General features: G+C 33.2%; 1 protein-coding gene and 3 long non-coding RNA genes across 5 annotated transcripts in view; 3 read left to right on the top strand and 1 right to left on the bottom strand.

Annotated features, from left to right (window-relative positions):
- The window catches only part of LOC143204132 (uncharacterized), a 60,361-nt gene extending 56,996 nt beyond the window's left edge, over positions 1–3,365 (top strand). The window contains exons 2-3 of the long non-coding RNA XR_013007527.1: positions 3,112–3,170; positions 3,246–3,365. This is a non-coding gene — a long non-coding RNA (uncharacterized LOC143204132). The remainder of the gene's footprint in view (positions 1–3,111; positions 3,171–3,245) is intronic.
- LOC143204096 (glutamate receptor 1) overlaps positions 1–18,201 on the bottom strand; it is a 102,036-nt gene that overhangs the window by 11,362 nt on the left and 72,473 nt on the right. The window lies entirely within an intron of this gene.
- Positions 3,559–4,127, top strand: LOC143204130 (uncharacterized). Its single transcript, XR_013007525.1, has 3 exons — positions 3,559–3,674; positions 3,799–3,871; positions 4,000–4,127. It is a non-coding gene; the product is annotated as an uncharacterized LOC143204130 (long non-coding RNA).
- Positions 5,258–6,346, top strand: LOC143203854 (uncharacterized). The gene is made up of 4 exons (XR_013007454.1): positions 5,258–5,608; positions 5,673–5,718; positions 5,803–5,870; positions 5,938–6,346. It is a non-coding gene; the product is annotated as an uncharacterized LOC143203854 (long non-coding RNA).

Genomic DNA, 18,201 nt, shown 5'->3' on the forward strand with positions numbered 1-18,201 from the left:
ATTTTAATCTTAATTATCTTAATAATTGCCATCCATTATGATGTTCAATTTTCAACAATTCAACAATTTTCTTCAGCATAGACCAGTATCAAATTGCATGTCGTTACGTTTTCCTGTATATAGTTCCAATTTCGTTTTAAGATCTTTGATTTGTTAATTTAAAAATATTTATTTCTACTACCTTCGTAATATCTTTTTTCTTTACAAAAGTCGAGAACTTTCCAAGCCTCGTTTCAGTTCAAGTTTATGTTGAAATTCATCAGCAAATCTTTTAATACTTTAATTTATTCAGGAATCGGTTGTATAAACCTCTTCAAATCCAAGTGTGCTACTGTATACGATGGTGAATCGATTTGCAATGTAGCAATAATCAGTTAATCGATTTTTCATAAATGAGTTCGAGGGATTATTTAAATAAATCTGAATAATTATAAATTTTTTAACTGTTGATTAATCAACTGTTAATTTGTCCGCAAGTTCTCACGTGTTTGTCTTCTGGTTTGTGTCTATTCTTAATGGTAATTCGTTGTCTTTATATTTTTTGGCTTGGCCCTTGATTAACATTTGCTGTTTTTTAAATATTTAAAACTCAAAATCCGTAACACGTATATTCAAATATATAAATGCTTTCTGTAAAATTAAGACTTCAGTATGTACATTAAATAACCAAAATAACCGGAATTTAAAATCACAGGGCTAAATGTTTAAAAAGTTTGGCATGGCGTCAATGTTATTGTTTCCTTACGTCATGACATGTATTATTAAACTAAACGAATTTTTTTGAAATTTTCGCTAATTATTTTATTATTAATCTATTAATAATCTATTATTATTAATCAATAAAAATTTAAACTATGAATAGTATTTGGGAATACTAAATAATTCAACAAGCTCGTGCAGCAGCATTCATCAGCATTAAGTTTCGGTTCTATTTTATTATTTAATTTTTCACATGAACATAAATAAAATATCATTAATTCTTCTAATCAACTATATTTGTTCAAAATATATAATAAACAGTTTATAATATTAATTAGTTAGTTACGATTTTATTTACAAGAAATCAATATTTAATTTTTCGAAATACGAAATATATATTTCGATATTCATCTAACTGTAATCAAATCCTTCCTTGTACCTGTCGAGTGTGTTTTTGAATCTGCAAATTTTTTGCCTTGTGCGTTCGGTGCTGAATCGATGTATTTGGCGATAAAAACTGGATATTTTTTTTCCGACATTTGCTTACTTCGTACGGATAGTATCATTTTATCGGATAGTTTCAATCAAGCATGTTGTGTTGGTGCATATGTCCTATTGAATGTCTTCGTATTTTACGTAAGTTATTATTGTACTATATAGTTCAATTATAACATTTAGAAATTATTAATTATTTCGGTATTTATATAGTCAAATCGTTAACACAAGCTTTGCCCACCACTCTGTATATTAATTTTATATATTTTTATAATACATATTAATCACTTTGGTTTAATTAACGCATTTTAATAAAATATCAATGTTATTTGATTTATGTGTTTTCGCAATTATACTTGCCAATTTATATTTTTATTATTAATTTGTATTAAATATATTTATTATAGTTTTATTAATTTATTCAATATACACATTATAATCGCATGGTGGATCGGCGGCAGTACCTTTTTTTTGGCTCGTCCACACTGCGTGGAGTCAAGGAATTTGTCGCAGATTAAAAAAACTACATGTTCAATTTTCTTTCGGTACAGCTCCATAAATAATTCAGTCGCAGACTGAATGAATAATGTTTCAAATGTTTTTAAATACATTTGGTTTTGTTTAATGCTGATTGGTTTATTGTATTTTACGTATAAGGGACTATGAATTAATTTTGAGGTATTTTCTATAAATTCAAGACAACCCTAAAATTACTTGTTTTAGATAAATCATCGTTTTAGTCAGGGATTATTTTTTCATTTCTGTTACGGCTTTTCAACAATAACTGTTATTAGTGATGCTCGATTATGAACTATACAACTGAAATACATTTATTGTAGTAATTTCGATATTTTATGAAATAATTGACCTCTTTATGCCATTTCGTATGAAATAACTAATTGTTTATTTGTTACCTATACCTCCAAACCATTTTTTCGATTATTATAATAATGTGTCATATATAATCTTTATTGTTCTATATATTCTTATATTATCTTATATATTTTTCACTGATATAGTTTATAAATTTTAAAAAAATGTATTTTTTCATGTTTTAAGCTTAAATCTTTTTTTCTTCAAAGGAACTACTTCAAAATTTAAGTTATTTTCAGGGATATAGTAAAACTGTGATACTTACTTCGAGATGGTTAACACGATGTTCCAAGTTCTACAGAATCTATTTTCTTTCTCGTTACATTCTTCTATCGCCTCAAAGTCTATGATAAAAATTAAATTTATACTTATTTTACATTTAAGTCGGATTTGTCAGAATAGTTGTAAAAAATCGTTTCTTTTTTTCAAAGAGCCGTAATTTGACGACTACATTTTTGTATTATTTTGAAACGAAAGAATACTTAATCTGTGTATTTCGAATCATGACTCTTATGCACTTTTTGAGAGAAAATTTCTGCTCGGTCTTGTGTGGTAATAGGAAAAGTTTCTTCGTGTGGTAAATAATGCAGTTAGTACAAGACATTGGATGTGTTACCTAACCTAGACAGAACTTTTGCAGCTTGTAACATCACTTATTTACTATAACATGCATTTTCTTTCAGTTATTGACCCAAATTCATCAGTTGTAATTGATAAATATTTCTTATATTGGTTTCCTTTGGTGTAAGCTCTCAATTTCTTTTATGGAAACGATGTTTTGTTATTGTTGGATGGTAATTAAATATTTTTAGAATATCCTACTTAGACCAAAATGTTATTTACGTTCCAACATATATATTACATATATATTTCGCCAATATAAATATCTAATACAATATTTATAACAAAATTAGGTTATCTACCTTAGATATATTTGGTCCTGGTTATATTTTTTATGATCTAAGGTATGATGAACTCGAAGGTATCAAAAATAATTTTTGTTTAATATTCTCGCAATTTATTTTAGTTTCTAATTTGTTTCAGTTCTATGCGGTTTATACACCATCATTACTGTGTGGGACTAAGTTCAAAGAAACTTTTAGGTGAGTTTGATACATTATTTTAACTGAATCATATAAATATAATGAATTTTTCATTGATGTTACTTATTGTTTCAGATTTGTCTTCTTTCGTTTCGTTTTCGATACTAGTGTCTTAATAGTATGAATTAACTTTAAAATCATAAATTACCGTTAATAATTATTACTCGGGAGTGATGCGGTCTATCCGAGGCGGACGTAGGACAAGGTTTTTCAGTTATGGAGTCGCAAGTCTCCGCTTGCTTCACTATAACATAGGAAAGTAAGGCCTGAGCCGCACAATCACCTGGACTTTTGACCTTGTGAAGTTGTGGTCCGTTTGTCTTGGATAGATTCGCGATTACGACTACCGCGTCAGGTGGTTTCATTTCCATATTTTCGTTTGTTCGCGTAGTGATGATTCGCGGAATTCCCTAGTGTTGCCATAACGAATACATTTTGATCAATAATCTTCAATAAAGACTTCAAGTGTTCCACGTTCCTGTCAATGATTAATAGTAATTTGTGGTGAGTGGTATTTTTTTTAAGAGCAATTATTTAAGTTTGTCATATTTTAATAAGATTAGTTACATTATTTCTTATTTGGTTCGTACTACGTTCTTTTATAGTTTGGTTCTATTTTTATTTTCAGTGTGTTGGTGTTAGTCAGATAAGTGTTCGCCAAAGATTCATCAGAGGAAATGCTTCATTGAAAATTATACAAGGTAAGGTCAAGAGTCACACTGAATGTTTCTTTATACATTGAAAGAATAAATTGTTTTAATTTATATTCTAATAATTATAATTATAATTAATGTTTCGTTATTTATTGTATTTTTGTTATTTATTTCAGGTAGGTACGAAGATCATCGAGGGATTATCAGGGGTGGCTAACGTCCACCCTTGGCACAGACTCGTCTTGCTTTGAGTGGCGAAGAAAGTGCACCAGAGGCCTTTGCCATCAGGAGCGGCCAACGTCCGCTCTTGAGGCCGATTCTTCATGCTTTTGGTGCTGAAGCAAACCCACTCGAAGCCATAATATCAGGGGTGGCTAACGTCCACCCTTGACACAGATTCGTCGAGTCTTGAGTGCTGAAGAAAATGCACCCGAGGCCCTTACCATCAGGAGCGGCTAACGTCCGCTCTTGAGGCCGATTCTTCACGTTTTGGGTGCTGAAGCAAATGCGCTCGAGGCCTTATATATCAGGGGTGGCTAACGTCCACCCTTGACACAGATTCTTCCTTGGTTGTTGAAGAAAGTGCACCTGAGGCCTTAGCCATCAGGGGCGATTAATGTTGCCCTTGAGGCCGATTCGTCGTGCTTTGGGTACTGAAGAATATACCTTCGTATTATCAAGTAACTAATCCAAATATATTTATAAATCATATAAGCATCAAAGTCAGTTATTAATTGTTATTATTTCATTTGTAGGAAGAAATTAAAATCCAGTCTTTGTTTCAATAGAATCTGACAATTATAAGGCAGAAGATCATATTGATATAATTTTTAGGTTACTAAGAATCAGCCCAGGGATATACAGGATGTATCCTTTGAATAATAGTTTTAATATATTTTAAGAAATATTAATTAAAATGTTATAATTCAATATCTTTTGTAGCTTGTCATATTCAGATACTAAAGATATAATATCGAAGGAGCCAAGAAAAAATAAATATATACTGAACATATTGTAGAGCAAGAATATAATAAAATTCTTAACGTTAACTTTTAAATTATTTAGCCATTTATTGTTTCAGAATAATATTCAATCAAGTAAAGTTCGCCAAACGCAATGTAAAGGTAAGTTTTGCAACGTATATAATTTAAATAGCAGAAAATGATGAAAACATAGGCCTGATGAGTTGAAATTGATTTGATATTATGTAGTTATTATTCCATTTCAATAACATACGTTCTAATTGTTATATAATGTATAATGTGTATATTTTGACATAGAAATAATTCAAATTAAAGAGAGATTGTAGGAGCAGAAAAATCTATTTTAACATTCAGGAATGTTTTAGTTTTCTATAATATCCTTTTTTGCATTTATTTTGTAGTAAGTGTCGTGTATTATGTATACTGAAGTCGCCTTTTCTGTTTCAGGTATGTGCACTCGTTTTTCCGTTGTCGTTATCACTGCGTTGAAAACCTTTTTCGGGAGTGATGAATGCGATCTATTCGAGACGGATTTAGGACAAGGTTTTTCAGTTATAGGGTTGAAAATTTCGGTTTTCTTTACTATAACATAGGAAAGTAAGGCCTGAGCTACATAACCACCTGGAGTTCACTTCTTGTGGATGTGCAGTCCGTTCATTTCGAATAGATTTGCTATAATCGTAGTGATTCGGATTATTTACAAGTGAAATAGTTCTCATTAGTTCGCGGTTCGGGGTACGCGAGTGATATGAACAATTAGTGAACTGTTGTAGTACCTTTACAGTTAAGCTACTTTCGTGTGGTAAGTTAATTTTACCAAGAATATATCAAGATATTTTAAGGGGTGTTATTTATTTTGATTCAAGGGTATCAACTTTCCACATGATTTGAGTGATTCGAATATAGTGAGTGGTGAGTATCATTATATATCATTATGTATTATTAGTTGGCTTTAAGTGGTATACACGATATTTACGGTTCATATATTGATTTTAGAATGATGGACTTGGTGTAGAATAAGTGATTGGAGCATACGAGAACAGCTTCATTGAATTTGAGATAAGGTATGATTTAAAATATCTAAGAGGTTTTATATTGATAATATTTATGATGATTTGTTTTCTCTTCTAGGTAGGTACGAAGATCATCGAGGGATAATCAGGGGTGGCTAACGTCCACCCTTGGCACAGACTCGTCATGCTTTGAGTGGCGAGGAAATGCACCAGGGGCCTTTGCCATCAGGAGCGGCTAACGTCCATTCTTGGGGCCGATTCTTCATGCTTTTGGTGCTGAAGCAAACCCACTCGAGGCCATTCTATCAGGGGTGGCTAATGTCCACCCTTGACACAGATTCGTCGTGTCTTGAGTGCTGAAGAAAATGCACCCGAGGCCCTTACCATCAGGGGCGGCTAACGTCCGCTCTTGAGGCCGATTCTTCACGCTTCGGGTGCTGAAGCAAATACGCTCGAGGCCTTACATATCAGGGGTGGCTAACGTCCACCCTTGACACAAATTCGTCCTGGATTGTTGAAGAAAGTGCACCTGAGGCCTTAGCCATCAGGGGCGATTAATGTTCGCCCTTGAGGCCGATTCGTCGTGCTTTGGGTGCTGAAGAATATACCTTCGTATTATCAAGTAACTAATCCAAATATATTTATATCATGTAAGTATCAAAGTCAGTTATTAATTGTTATTATTTCATTTGTAGGAAGAAATTAAAATCCAGTCTTTGTTTCTATACCATCTGACAACTATAAAGCAGAAAATCATATTAATATAATTTTTCGGTTACTAAGAATCAGCCCATTGATATACAGGATGTATCCTTTGAATAGTAGTTTTAATATATTTTAAGAAATATTAATTAAAATGTTATAATTCAATATCTTTTGTAGCTTCTCATATTCAGATACTAAATATATAATTTCGAAGGAGCCAATAAAAAATAAAGCTATACTGAACACATTGTAGAGCAAGTATTTAATAAAGTATAGTTTAATCTTCATTCACCATTCTCAACTTTAACTTTTAGATTATTTAGCCATTTACTGTTTCAGAATAATATTCAATCAAGTAAAGTTCGCCAAACGCAATGTAAAGGTAAGTTTTGCAACGTATATAATTTAAATAGTAGAAAATTATGAAAACATAGGCCTGATGAGTTGAAATTGATTTGATATTATGTAGTTATTATTCTATTTCAATAACATACGTTCTAATTGTTATATAATGTATAATGTGTATATTTTGACATAGAAATAATTCAAATTAAAGAGAGATTGTAGGAGCAGAAAAATCTATTTTAACATTCAGGAATGTTTTAGTTTTCTATAATATCTTTTTTTGCATTTATTTTGTAGTAAGTGTCGTGTATTGTGTATACTGAAGTCGCCTTTTCTGTTTCAGGTATGTGCACTCGTTTTTCCGTTGTCGTTATCACTGTGTTGAAAACCTTTTTCGGGAGTGATGAATGCGATCTATTCGAGACGGATTTAGGACAAGGTTTTTCAGTTATAGGGTTACAAATTTCGGTTTTCTTCACTATAACATAGGAAAGTAAGGCCTGAGCTGCATAACCACCTGGAGTTCACTTCTTGTGGAGGTGCAGTCCGTTCATTTCGAATAGATTTGCTATAATCGTAGTGATTCGGTTTATTTACAAGTGAAATAGTTCTCGTTAGTTCGCGGTTCGGGATACGCGAGTGATATGAACAATTAGTGAACTGTTGTAGTACCTTTACAGTTAAGCTACTTTCGTGTGGTAAGTTAATTTTACCAAGAATATGTCAAGATATTTTAAGGGGTGTTATTTATTTTGATTCAGGGGTATCAACTTTCCACATGATTTGAGTGATCCGAATATAGTGAGTGGTGAGTATCATTATATATCATTATGTATTATTAGTTGGCTTTAAGTTGTATAAACGATATTTACGGTTCATATATTGATTTTAGAATGATGGACTTGGTGTAAAATAAGTGATTGGAGCATACGAGAAGAACAGCTTCGTTGAATTTGAGATAAGGTATGATTTAAAATATCTAAGAGGTTTTATATTGATAATATTTATGATGATTTGTTTTCTCTTCTAGGTAGGTACGAAGATCATCGAGGGATAATCAGGGGTGGCTAACGTCCACCCTTGGCACAGACTCGTCCTGCTTTGAGTGGCGAAGAAAATGCACCAGGGGCCTTTGCCATCAGGACGGGCTACCGTCCGTTCTTGGGGCCGATACTTCATGCTTTTGGTGCTGAAGCAAACCCACTCGAGGCCATTCTATCAGGGGTGGCTAATGTCCACCCTTGACACAGATTCGTCGTGTCTTGAGTGCTGAAGAAAATGCATCCGAGGCCCTTACCATCAGGGGCTGCTAACGTCCGCTCTTGAGGCCGATTCTTCACTCTTCGGGTGCTGAAGCAAATGCGCTCGAGGCCTTACATATCAGGGGTGGCTAATGTCCACCCTTGACACAGATTCGTCCTGGGTTGTTGAAGAAAGTGCACCTGAGGCCTTAGCCATCAGGGGCGATTAATGTTCGCCCTTGAGGCCGATTCGTCGTGCTTTGGGTGCTGAAGAATATACCTTCGTATTATCAAGTAACTAATCCAAATATATTTATATCATGTAAGTATCAAAGTCAGTTATTAATTGTTATTATTTCATTTGTAGGAAGAAATTAAAATCCAGTCTTTGTTTCTATACCATCTGACAGCTATAAAGCAGAAAATCATATTAATATAATTTTTCGGTTACTAAGTATCAGCCCAGTGATATACAGGATGTATCCTTTGAATAGTAGTTTTAATATATTTTAAGAAATATTAATTAAAATGTTATAATTCAATATCTTTTGTAGCTTCTCATATTCAGATACTAAATATATAATTTCGAAGGAGCCAAGAAAAAATAAAGCTATACTGAACACATTGTAGAGCAAGTATTTAATAAAGTATAGTTTAATCTTCATTCACCATTCTCAACTTTAACTTTTAAATTATTTAGCCATTTACTGTTTCAGAATAATATTCAATCAAGTAAAGTTCGCCAAACGCAATGTAAAGGTAAGTTTTGCAACGTATATAATTTAAATAGTAGAAAATTATGAAAACATAGGCCTGATGAGTTGAAATTAATTTGATATTATGTAGATATAATTTTCAATAACATAATTCAATAACATACGTTCTAATTGTTATATAATGTATAATGAATATATTTTGTCGTAGAAATAATTCAAATTAGAGAGATTGTACGAGTAGAAAAATCTATTTTAACTTTCAAGAATGTTTTAGTTTTCTGTTATATCTTTTTTTTACATTTCTTTTGCAGTAAGTGTCGTAGTGTGTATACTGAAGTCGTCTTTTCTGTTTCAGGTACGTGAACTCGTTTTTCCGTTGTCGTTATCATTGTGTTAGAAACCTTTTTCGGGAGTGATGAATGCGATCTATTCGAGACGGATTTAGGACAAGGTTTTTCAGTTATAGGGTTGCAAATTTCGGTTTTCTTCACTATAACATAGGAAAGTAAGGCCTGAGCTGCATAACCACCTGGAGTTCACTTCTTGTGGAGGTGCAGTCCGTTCATTTCGAATAGATTTGCTATAATCGTAGTGATTCGGTTTATTTACAAGTGGAATAGTTCTCGTTAGTTCGCGGTTCGGGATACGCGAGTGATATGAACAATTAGTGAACTGTTGTAGTGCCTTTACAGTTAAGCTACTTTCGTGTGGTAAGTTAATTTTACCAAGAATATATCAAGATATTTTAAGGGATGTTATTTATTTTGATTCAAGGGTATCAACTTTCCAAATGATTTGAGTGATTCGAATATAGTGAGTGGTGAGTATCATTTTATATCATTATGTATTATTAATTAGCTTTAAGTTGTATAAACGATATTTACGCATCGTTTATTCATTTTAGAATGATGGAATTGGTGTAAAATAAGTGATTGGAGCATACGAGAAGAACAGCTTCATTGAATTTGAGATAAGGTATGATTTAAAATATCTAAGAGGTTTTATATTGATAATATTTATGGTGATTTGTTTTCTCTTCTAGGTAGGTACGAAGATCATCGAGGGATAATCAGGGGTGGCTAACGTCCACCCTTGGCACAGACTCGTCATGCTTTGAGTGGCGAGGAAAGTGCACCAAAGGCCTTTGCCATCAGGAGCGGCTAACGTCCGCTCTTGAGGCCGATTCATCTTGCTTTTGGTGCTGAAGCAAACCCACTCGAGGCCATACTATCAGGGGTGACTAACGTCTACCCTTGACACAGATTCGTCGTGCTTTGACTGCTGATGCAAGCGCACCCCAGGCCTTTGCCATCAGGGGCGGCTAACGTCCGCTCTTGAGGCCGATTTTTCAGGCTTGGGATGTTGAAGAAAGTGCACCTGAGGCCTTAGCCATCAGAGACGACTAACGTTCGTCCTTGAGGCCGATACGTCGTGCTTTAGGTGCTGAAGAAAATGCTGTTTTCGCATCACGTAACTAAATCAAATATATTTGTATATTGAGGCAGTACAGGACAGATTACTAAGTTTTCTTTGTTTTTAGTCGCCGAAGGAAGTTAGAGGCAAATTAAATTTAGAACCGTACCTGGAATACATAAATTATAGATGATTCATTTATTAATTCATTTAACAACAATACCTTGGGTGAGTATTAAATAAATATATTTTGTTTTGTGGGCTCCCAATAGTAATAATATTAATCGTAATTGAATTTCCTCAGTTAGTCTCTCTGGGATGTGTTTATTTTTTTGTTTCCATAGAAGCCTCTGTTTTTAATTACTTTTTTTCGACTCCTAACTGTAACTTCGATTTCATATATATGTATTCTAATAATTAAACACATAGACCATTTAATTTTACGTCTTGTTTTTTAGTACAGCTTTCTTTCTATCGTTAATATTAGTTTCGATAGTGATATTCCTCTCTTCCAGAAGATTACATATATTTACGTCTATGACGATCCCAGGGCTCTATTTTTAACAGGTGAATTGAAAAGTCCCCGGCCTACCATATTAAAACACTTTTTTTTTGGTTTTGGTTAACATTAGTTTTTTTTTATTCAATTTAATTCCTTGCAAGGGTGATATACAGATTACAGCGACCCTCCAATTTATCGATACCATTTTTATAGTACGATTTGTCCTTTGCTTCAAAATAGGCCTCAGTTTCGGCGATCACCCTCTTCATCCCACGAAAAGTTCTTCCTAGCGAGCATTCTTTTGAGATCTGAGAACAGGAAATAGTCGCTGGGGGGCAGATCGGGAGAATACGATGGTTGAGGAAGCAATGCGAAACCAAATTCATGGATTTTTACCTTCGTTTTCACTGACTTGTGACAGGGTGCATTGTCTTGGCGAAGAAGCAACACTTTCTCTTTCTTCAAATGCGGCCCTTTTTCTGCGATTTCGTCCTTCAAACGGCCCAATAACGCTACATAATAGTCGCTGTTGAAAACCTTTCCTTTTTCAAGGTAGTCAATGAAAATTATTCCACGCGCATCCCAAAATACAGACGCCATAACCTTACCCACCCGACTGTTGTGTTTTCCCACGCTTTGGAGCTCGCGAGTTTATCTTGTGCAGTCCACTCGGATGACTATCGATTGGAACTCGGTCTGAAATGATGGAGCCATGTTTCATCCAAAACTCGGTTTTATTACGCTTGAACATTTTCAAACATTGCTCGGCATCAATCCAAGTTTTTGCTTCAACTGTATTTCTCCCTTCAAAAAGCAATATTTTACCAACAGGCGAAATTAACAATTAACAAAAGTTGCATTCACTCAAAATGCTGTAATTCACAAAACAATGATTCGACAGCTGTCAAATTTATACGCGCATCTTTTGAGGGTTAGGGCTAACTAAAAAACATATGGATTTAATTCTAGTAGCGCCATCTATATGTCAAGCCAGGGACTTTTTAAGTGACCTGTTAATTTGTTTTGATCGCTTGTGTGACTATTCTGGAGCCCCTGTTCTATTTTGCTTTACTTACGATTTGTCTTATATACGTTTTCTTAATATTAGAGTTTTCAACAGCCATATTCAATAGTCTTGTCTATGGAATTATCACTTAAAATATATCGTGGGATACTATGTTTTGTAGTCTTTTGTTCCACTCTCTAGTCTCATTCAATTGCTGTTTCTTTCTTTCTATTAGCTACTGTATACCGTAGTTCAAGCTACGTTTCAGGTTTTTTTTTGTGATGTGTATAGTATTTTTTTTTAATTATTCTATAATGTATTCAATTATAAAGGCTACACTTTCTGTTTTCTCCAGTACTATTGAATCTAAGTGGCTGTGAAATTTTCATCTAATGTACTGGAGCCAAAGCTGTGTTTCGTTGCCCATCTTCCATTTTCTTACCTATTCTAGCTTAAATTGAGATTTGTTCTATGTTTCTACTATCTATCTGTTGCGTTTACACTGAATTAATTCATTTTTATATCCGATAAAGTTACTAAAGTCTTTCTTTCTTGTTTCAGGTGTGTTCTCTGGGTTTATTTTCTTTTTAATTATGATTTTAGGAAAGCATGCATGCAATGTATTTGACGCGAGTTTAGGACAAAGTTTTTCACTTATAAGGTCGCCTGATCCTGCCCGCCACGTAATACAACATAAGAAAGTAAGGCCTACGTTTTATTTAGTTAATTTGTACTGATTTACATCCATTGTGTATATAGTTCGTGTTTCTGAAAGCGAATTTATCCATATAAATTTAAAACACTTGTTAATGTTATATGTGTCGGTTTCATCGATGACCATTTACCACATTTTGACGCGGTGTGAGCACTTTATGATCAGTAATTTGTTACCAGTAAGTACATCCATAAGCTTAGCATTATCCTTGGTGTCAGTTCGGGTTTGCAGTTGATTGTGAAGCTTCTCCGACCTTTTATCGCTATCACTTTCTCACTTTATCACCCAGTCGTATGTAAATGCGTTAAAAATATGTTACGTCAATGCATTCATATATCGAGTTTTGATCGATTGATCGACCGGAGTGTGGTTCGCCTTTAAAATCAAGGTTCCGATAACGAATCGAGCAACTCAGTTCTTACACTAGCGCTCACTATATTTAATATTTATATGTATAGTCTATCCAAAGTTTTTTTCTACATACGTCATCAAGATGTTTAATGCATTGCCTGTCGTAAGTTTTAAATTCGTTTCAGAAACAGACAATATTTTCCTATTTAGCAACAGTGATAACAGGTTATAACTCTATAACCTATAAACTATTTTGGCTGTATTTTTTAGATGTACTATAATGTTAAAATAGACTAAATATGATTGATAACATTTTTGTTCAATTATTTTATTTAGATTCGAATTTTGTTTTATGTCAAGCCAAACTGAACTAAAACTCGGAGTTGATGCGGCAACATTGCGACGTTTTGACGTCACAAGTTTAGATGGCGTATGTACAAAATAACTTTGAATAGACTATAGTAGTTATAAGCATGAGTTTTTTTTTCTATTCGGTAGTAAAGTAACAAAATATAACCCATTTAACAAAAGTGAAAGCGGAATGTTTGGTTTTTCAGAAGAAAATATTTTTTGGCTTATTAAGTAAATGGCGTAAAGGACGGTTGTCTTTCCTAGATGCTATATACTCACATCAGTTTGTTTGGAATGTTCTTATAATTGAAAAATTTTAAAATATAAAAGATGGAACTCTATCTAACGGGTCCGGTTGTCTTAATCATTCTCGAATTCACCTAAATACACAGAAAAAAAGTTATCAAAACTGGCACCATTTAGAAGTTCAATTATGTTACATAAACATGGAGAGAAGTATTATTTATATGAATATATAATCAAAGCACATTCTGTACAAATCCAATATATTCCAGGTTTATTTTTCCAATTTTTATAATTTTTGACGGTTTGTGTTGTTCTTATTTGTTCTCTTCACCCTATTAGACTTATTTTTATTGCCTTAATCTTGTCCCATTATACTGGAGCCAGTATGTTTCACGTCTGAACGTCCGTTGACTATACTCATAATCAAAATAGATTCGACATTACCGGCTTACAATAAGGAGAATTTGAATTCGTTAGTGTTTCAGAGATTCTTTCTTCAAATCTTGTCAAAGTACCTTAGTTCTGTGAATGTTTATACATATGGTTCTAAATCATCTATGGGAGTAGGCGCTGTAATACATCATAGGTCTCAAAATAAACTCTATAATCTACCTTCTCTATAGAGGAAATCTCTACGTCGCAATAAAGGAAGCCCTTAAGCCTCATATTATCACTTTGTAGCAATGCTAAATGTGGTTTTCGAACATCCCACCTACCTACCTACTGGTGGAGATCCTTGAATTATACGGTGAGTTTATATCTCGACGAAGTAACATCATATTCGTGTGGACCTCTAGCCACAAAGCCATACCAGGGAATCCAAAGCCCAACTCTACTTGCCAAAGATGCTATAGGAAGTGGTCAACAAAATGTAAATATTTTATTTTACAAGGATCTTTACCCAATTATAAATGGTAGGGTATAGTTCCTATTGCAACTTGAGTGGTACCTACTAGAAGAGGAAAAGAAGCTTTGGCCCATTGAAAAGGATTACTTTTTCCCCTGCTACCTCTTTAAGGAATCAAGATTTGCTAGTAAAATTAAACTGGTTACTGATTATTTACTGCCAATTCACCCATTCATTCCTAATGAATTGAACAGATACACCTCTGTGTCCTAATTGTGAGGAATCAATATCACTCTCCCATATTTTGGTGAAATGCAGAAATATATTGACTGTTAGAAGAATTCATGACTTACCTGATTTATTGAAGGATGTGTTCTTACCCGAAAATCTTCCCAAGTTGTTTGATTTACTCAAAGAAATCGGTCTGTATTTTAAAGTCGAATTTTAACCTGTACGTAGCTTTATTTCATTTGGGATGATTTTTATCTACAGAAAATGTTATTATTTATTTGTTTGTTCAGTTATTTCTTTCGTATCGATGTTTCTTGGGTAGGTTTGGTTTTTGGTCTATTTAATCGTTTTTTTTTAATTCCAAGTCGTAATTTTTTGTTTGTAAAATTGGCTTATTGGGAGGATGTAACTGTTGGACGATATTTAACCTCGGTTGTCGTTAATAATATTTGGTCTGTCTTGATAGTGTCTAAAAAATGCTGAAGCGTTGGGGAGACTCTAACCACCAATATCAATCAATTCAATAATATCTAATCTTTTTCTTGTGTCCTATCTCCTTTATTCACCATATCTTCGCTTTTGTCATCATCGTCATTTCAATCGTCTCCCCCTCATGTATTCATTCCATTCCTTCCATTTTCATGTTAACCAATGATTCGTTTCATTCCCATAATTTAATTTTTTTTCATTTCAATTTCATTTTGGGTTTCTTTTTTTTAACGCTGTTTTTGAATGTATTCTCACAGCCTTAAAGGTGCAAAGGTATGAAATGTGATTTAATTAAATAATATTAATAAATATATGCTATAAGAATGTCGATGTCTATTAGGAAAACCTAAAATAGTATTTTCCCTAACCGTATGTATTGCATTCTATTACAACTTTTCTAAAATCATCCCTTATCGGCTTTTTAAATGTTAACAGCTCGGCCGGCAGCGAACCGTTAAAAAATGTAATAATCCCGGATTATTAGATCGCCGGACATCAAAATATAAGCGATACGAACTTCGTTGTCCAGCAATAAAGCGTGATATTTTGACCTTTTGCCAAATTACGACACAAACGCCCCGGGGTGTGAATCGATAGCACATATTACATACACACTTATGATACGAGAGCGTCGTAAGTGAAACGGCAAAAACGGACGGGCATCAGCGATCGTTTTAATGAATACTCCGAGTTGTTGGTTTAGTTTTTAAGTGGATTTCTCAGTTTGAAATACTGTTTATTAACGGTTGTTTTAATTTATTTATTTCGTTGTTACTAGTCGTTGCCGACTAAACTACAATTTATCTCTACAGTAACTTAAATCTAGGTATACATCTAGGAGGACCCATCGACCATATCTTAATCTTTGGTGTAATAATTGTTATGTATTAACACTGCTTTTTTCCATTAAATGTACCTAACTACACTACAGTACACTACTCAAGAACAAAGGGTTTGATTCGTTTGAGTCTGTGTCCTGTTCTGGTGTTATCCCAGAGTTCTAATTACTTTGATATTAACATGAGAATGAAGTCTCTCCGCATGTCTCCTTGAAAATTCATTTAACATCTGTCTCCGTAGGTCTGTCTATCTTCTGAAGTCGTAATATACTGTTGTCATATAGTAGTGTTGACTACTCCTTGTTTTACGACTGATTTTTTTTCTGTGTATGTTGTGATATATATATATATATATATATATATATATATATATATATATATATTTTTCTGTTGGCAGTTAACATCTGCAAATGCTGATAGTTTACATACTCCTGATCTAAGTGCGTATTTATATATTAATTTTTAGGTGTATTCTATGCGTACGTCGAAAAATTTAGTCATCCGTCATCATATATTATTTACAGTTTGTCCTTTTTGTATACCTATACGGGTACTTCTGTTAGTAAAAAATAAACGACTACATATGTGTTGGACAATATAATAATTATTAATAAATTGTTGTGCCACCATTTGCTTTTAAAATAGCTGCAACTTTTCACCGAATATATTCGTAGTCTTTGAATAGCTCCTAAATATTGTATCGTATCAATTCTTGTATCAAAGTATCCTCTATTTGCTTCCTTGATATTGGATGAACGTTAAGTTGTGGTGAAATCTGACGATTGTGCAGGTCAGGGAACATGTTTGTTTATATTCTGATACTCTGCGAACCAAGATACAACCTTTTTGGCAGTTTAACGTGCTCCTGCTGCACGGTTTTTGTCGAAACTGTATTTCTCAATGAGTCTCAAGTTCTGCTATCATTTCTACCGCTATGTTGTCTGGCTAGAATCCTTTTTAATTGTTCGTAGGTCGTTGTCGGATAACATAACTTTTGTCATTTAACCAATCATTTGTTTTAATAAGTCGCGGTCTGGAACAATGTGTTTAGCACACTGAAGTATAAGCTACAAGATTTAGCATGTTAACAATGCAGTGCACATGCAATAATATGTACTATATATATTGTGTTAATATTATTTTGTCTATTCCCTATACGTACTAACTCTTTGTAATTTTTAATGTAATCTTTACTAGTCTTTTACTTCATAATTTGTAATCAAAATGTATTAATTTCTCTATGTTCTCTATACAATGTTCTCTATGATAATTAAGAAGGCTTTTAATAAACATACCTTTTTAATGCCATGATATTAGCAAACCTCTACATCGGAGCAAGTCATTACATTATTATTTCATCAAATACTGAAACCTGAAATATAGCGCTGGTAATAAGCCGTGATATTTTGACCTTTCGCGAAATTACGGCACAAATGTCGACATTTATTTTATAAAGTCTGTGGGTCAATCGATACTCTATATAGATACGGTCTTGTTAAAGTCATCCTAATCTGAGGAGATATACCGAAAAGTTTACTGAATTCGCTTCATTTTTCTTGGTAATACGTTTAGAATCTGTATAAAGGTGCTTTAGGAATTTCCAACATTTTTTTTTGTTTTGCTTCATTGTGATGGTTTCGCTGGTATATTCAATGAGTTCAGCAGTCTGTGTCTTAAAAGCTTATTTATATGTACCCTTACAATGATCACGCATTATTTACGGTATTGAATCTGAGATATTAATTGTTATATATGGGCTCTTGTAAAAGAACTATCAAAAGAACATACAGAATATTGATTTAAATTGTAAAATATCCTATGATGGCAAGATGCTTTGAAGATTGTAGTAAAGCGTATAGAAAATCTGGGAATATTATGTTGCGTCTGATATCATTGAAACGGGCTTATGCTCTTTGCTGAAATGTCAGTTTATGGCAAGGTATAAGTAGTGAAAATCGCGCTCTGTAGTGAATGTAATAATGAATAAAGATTGCTATAATTGCAACATGATCATATAAGATATGATTGCTTTATGGATATAAGAGATATGACCTAAATGCAAGATAGTGAACATTTAGCGCTTCCACTTTATTTGAAATTCATTTACTGTATGAAATAAATATTCAATTTAGGTAAATTGATATGTTAATTGAAATACACGTAAGAAAAACTATATTGCTTTTCAGTCCGTTAGTTACGATTGAGGTTTTGGTTGCAGGGTGTATCAAATTACGTAAGAAATTATATTTTATTCAAGATTACGAATTCTCTTTGAAGGATTCCGACTTATTCTCTTGGAACAACACAATTAATGCTAATTCAGCGTCGGACCCTTAGGTCTCTAATTTGAATGATTGTCCTCGGAATAAATTTGTTGCGAAAACG

Source organism: Rhynchophorus ferrugineus, unplaced genomic scaffold, assembly GCF_030347505.1.
Source record: "Rhynchophorus ferrugineus isolate W39M unplaced genomic scaffold, kcgeb_rfMv2 rfM10, whole genome shotgun sequence".
Classification (NCBI taxonomy): domain Eukaryota; kingdom Metazoa; phylum Arthropoda; class Insecta; order Coleoptera; family Curculionidae; genus Rhynchophorus; species Rhynchophorus ferrugineus.